The sequence below is a fragment of the Rhinolophus sinicus genome, linkage group LG14, assembly GCF_036562045.2.
Source record: "Rhinolophus sinicus isolate RSC01 linkage group LG14, ASM3656204v1, whole genome shotgun sequence".
Taxonomy (NCBI): Eukaryota; Metazoa; Chordata; class Mammalia; order Chiroptera; family Rhinolophidae; genus Rhinolophus; species Rhinolophus sinicus.
In genome coordinates this window covers 31,935,038-31,939,431 of record NC_133763.1, presented here as the reverse complement: position 1 = coordinate 31,939,431, position 4,394 = coordinate 31,935,038, and the positions used below count along the sequence as shown (strand labels likewise).

The window sequence follows — 4,394 nt, the reverse complement described above, 5'->3', positions numbered from 1 at the left end:
CTAAAAATAACTAAAAAGAAAAATCAACAATTTTCCATGACATTATTTTTCAATATAGAAACATATTTCCCTTATATGTCCCAAATTGATCTCCTAATGTTACTATGACTATTGTTCATGCAATAATGTTACTATAAACCAACCCACTCCGTACATTTAAATTATGTTCATCTCTAACTGAAATTCCTGTTTTAGACACTCTATATGAGAAGTTAGAAGCATCAAGAATGACAGTTACAATTATTATTTATATAGAAAAAAATATGCTGCATTCAGATCTTCCATTTAATCTTGAGGTCTGCATTCTTTGCATTTTAGTAAAAACAAAACATTTTTGCCTCTAGTAATTAACAATTTTAAAAAATCACCCATTGCCATTTCTTTTCAAAATATTTTTGTTATATTTTGCAATATACTAAGAAGCTCTTTATTTTAAAAAGAAGACAATCTAGTTTTAATTTTTCTAAAAAAAAATCATCTTGTGGGGATTTATTTTCCACAATGAAAAGTATGGTTCTAGTCTCATATTTTAAAATTCTCCTTGATAGAAACTACCAGGTAGATTCTCAGCTGGTCTGACCAAGACCCCTGAGCGCCAGCCATATTTCCTGACACAGCCCCATTTCCTCTCCAGTAAGATGAAAGAAACTATCATGAACCAGGCGAAACTCGCCGAACTGCAGGCCAAGTGCGCATTGATGGGAAAGGAACTGCTCTCAGAAAGAATGTGGTTCACAGAACAGCTACATCAAATGATAAAAAACTTCAGTTCTCCTTAAAGAAGTTAGGGGTAAACAATGTCTCTAGTATTGAAGAGGGGAATACGTTCACAAACCAATGAACAGTGATCCACTTTCACAACCCTAAAGTTCAAGCCTGTTTGGCAGCAAACACTTTCACCATCACAGGCCATGCTGGGACCAAGCAGCTGACAGAAACGCTACTTAAACCAGCTCGGTGCAGACAGCCTGACTAGTTCAGGGAGACTGGCCCAAGCTCTGCCCAAACAATCTGTGGATGGAAAAGCACCACTTGCTACCGGAGAGGATGATGATGGTGAACTTCCAGACCTTGTAGAGAATGTTGATGAGGCTGCCAAGAGTGAAGCAAACTGAACTGAGTCAACTTCTGAAGAAGATAAAACTTGAAGTTACTGGGAGCTGCTATTTTATATTATGACTGCTTTTTAAAATTGTGTTTATGGATCTGATAAAAATCTCGATCTCTAATATTTTTAAGCTCAAGCCCCTTGGATACTGCAGCTCTTTCCAGTTTTTGCTTATACACAAATCATTCTTTACAGCTAATTAAGGTAAAGAGGCTAGGGAATAAAGTTTGAAACAAAGGTTAATAAAGTTCTTTGCCTAGTAAAAGAAAGAAAACACCAGGTAAAAAATAATTTTTGGAAGACTGTTACAATTAAATGTCTTCCAACTTTGTCAAATATATCCCATAATAAAATGTGGACTATCTCAAAATGCTAACATATTGTTTAATAGCCAAAAAGTAGGGAGAAATGGATTGTGGGGTAAGGAAAAGTTTAACTATTAATACTATGTATGCATAACATTAAAAACTATAATATCAATAATGGAAAGATCATCAGGATAAGAAAATTTAACTTAATCTATGAATTCTCCCAATCAAATACAAATCAAGCATTTCACAATATACATACCAAATTAAAATGAAGTGTCAGAATTCTTTAGCATAGAAATGACTTGATATAGATATGAAATTCACTTTTCCTCTAAACATTTAGAGACAGAAGTTGGTGTCTTCAAAATCTGGACCTTTGGCATAACCAGTTTGCATATGAAATATTATTAGCAGTGGTTCTCTATCTTTCTGCATGGCTACATGACCCCCCAAGCCACCACAAAGGACTGAGAGTCACCTTTGACTCCTTTCTTGGCCAACAGAAGCATTCAGTGTTGGATCAAAGCTACCACCTCCAACTAGTCTTCTTTGCTCCAGTCTCGTTCCCACACCTAATTTACCTCTCTTGCTGCCATTAGTCAGAAAACAATAAATACCTTCTGAATTTAGAAATAAATGAAATCACATGTTCATCCAAAGTTCAGCTTTCTTGAACAAGTACCTAATTATCGAAGCCCATCACCAGTAGAAAAGACAACATTATTATGGTACATCAGAGTCCAAAACAGTTGAAAGTCTCCAAACTATTCTGGGTGTTAGATCAATGAACACACCTGGATTTTAAGTTGTTTGAAGACAAGGTTCCTATCTTATACACCTTTGCACGTTACACTACACCCTGCCAAGTGCATCTATTCTCCACACACATATTCTTCCCACTTTTCTTAGCTTGTCAAGAAACTCATTTAAGAGTTTGAAGTTCTATGGCTAGGGGAGAGTCTTAACTGATACCCTACATTCCAGAGAGGAAAAGAGCGAAAGAATGATATATTTCCCCTCATTTTTTTATCCAAAGCAATTACCTGAGGTTAATAAAAGGGAATCAAGTGAGTTCAAGAACTGCTTTGCCTTCCCTTTTAGAGACCCTCAGAAGAACTGCCCTCTGGTTGGTACAGCAAGTCCTGTACCAGATGACAGTTTAAAAATTATCAGGATTTGACTTTCAACAGTTTTATGCACACAGTATTCTACTAGTACAGAAAGGGAAAGTAGTCCTAATGTTCAGTGCAGAGGTAAAAGGCACTCAGTTTCAATTCACTTTGTCTTAATCCAAATTGTTAATTCTTTCAACAAAGAATGCAAATTCTAAGAGCATCATGGGAAACTTTTAAAACAATTGCATAAATTCTGATTGATAGCCATACAAAAAATTCTTGGAATATAAGTAAATATAACCAACAGCTAAAAACATTCAACATTTGTTATATTGATTTGGAAGGGGGAGGGAACAAATACAGTAGTCCCCTTTAGCCACAGTTTCATTTTCCACAGTTTGTTGCCCGCAGTCAACCACAGTTCAAAAATATTAAATGGAAAATTCCAGAAATAAACAATTCATAAGTTTTAAATTGCATGCTACTCTGAGTAGCTTGATGAAATCTTACAAGTCCCATTCCGTCCCTCCCTGGACATGATTTATCCCTTTGCCCAGGATATCCATACTGTATACATACCCACCCATCAGTCACTTAGTAGCTGTCTCAGTTACCAGATCATCTATCTCAATATCATAGTGCTTGTATTCAAGTAGCCCTTATTTTACTTACTAATGTCTCATTCACCTCACTTCATCTCATCACATAGGTATTCTACCATCTCACATCACAAGGTGAGTTCAGTACAATAAAATATTTTGAGGGAGAGACCACATTCACATAAATTTTATTACAGTATATTTTATAATTGGTTTATTATGTGATTGTCATTAATCTCTTACTGTGCCTAATTTATAATTAAACTTCATCATAGTTATGTATATATAGGAAAAAAACCTAGTATATATAGTGTTGGGTACTATCCACAGTTTCAGGTATCCACTGAGGGCCTTGGGACATATGCCCCCGCAGATAAGGGGGCACTTCTGAAGAGCTGAAGTTCAAAACCACATGTCTCCTAAATAATTTAGATACGTTTTTTGTTTTTTTTTGTAGATCTGTCCTTCTTTGGTTTGTAATGACCATTACAACAATTAAAAAAACAATCATCCTTTGAATTTGGAAGTCAGTATAAAAATACAAAGAGTTAATTCACTGATAGCCCTGTTAATTTCATCACTCTGAACTCAAAATTCAGCTCTTCCACTAGCTTCTATAGAAAATTATTTCCAGAATTTCATGATTTCCCCCCAACTTTACATAAGATGAAGGGTTTCCCGAGAAGTTGAGTGACCAGCTATCTTCCTCTTTCTCTTCTCCCCTACATGGGAATAGAATGTGTGTCTTCTGTTACTTAAACTCCTTGGAGTTTCACTGCTTACCTAAAGTAGTTCTTCCAAACAAATACAGCACTATCTCTAAAACAAGTCCTGGGAAAAAATTTCTTTAACTTGATCCACCTCCTTTGCTCTCATTCCTCAATGAGCTCTTGCATTCCCTTAGCCCTTGATCTTTTTATCTCCAGGTTTTGATGACTCCTTGCACCTAACTTAGGGGATTTTCTGCTTGAATTATGACCACTAAATTTTGCAATTAACCTTTTGCTCCACCCACTCCAGTTAATGGCCTCATCCAATTTGAACCTGATCTCAGCTTTGGCTTAACTCTGTCCTCCCTATTTACCCAATATACCAAGGAATATCTGATACCAAGTCCACTTAAACAATAGCTGTTTAAAACTCCCTTTTTTGAGCTCCAGATCTATATTCCCAATATTCTACTATGTGTTTGCAGGTTCTTCAAATACAATAAAGTGTAACTCATTATCCATCCCCCGTCTTCTTTCTCACTTTTCTCCAT

General features: G+C 35.8%; 1 pseudogene; it reads left to right on the top strand.

Annotated features, from left to right (window-relative positions):
- The first annotated feature begins 638 nt into the window (after positions 1 to 638).
- LOC109437540 (transcription factor BTF3) lies at positions 639 to 1,115 on the top strand (annotated as a pseudogene).
- Positions 1,116 to 4,394: the final 3,279 nt, after the last annotated feature.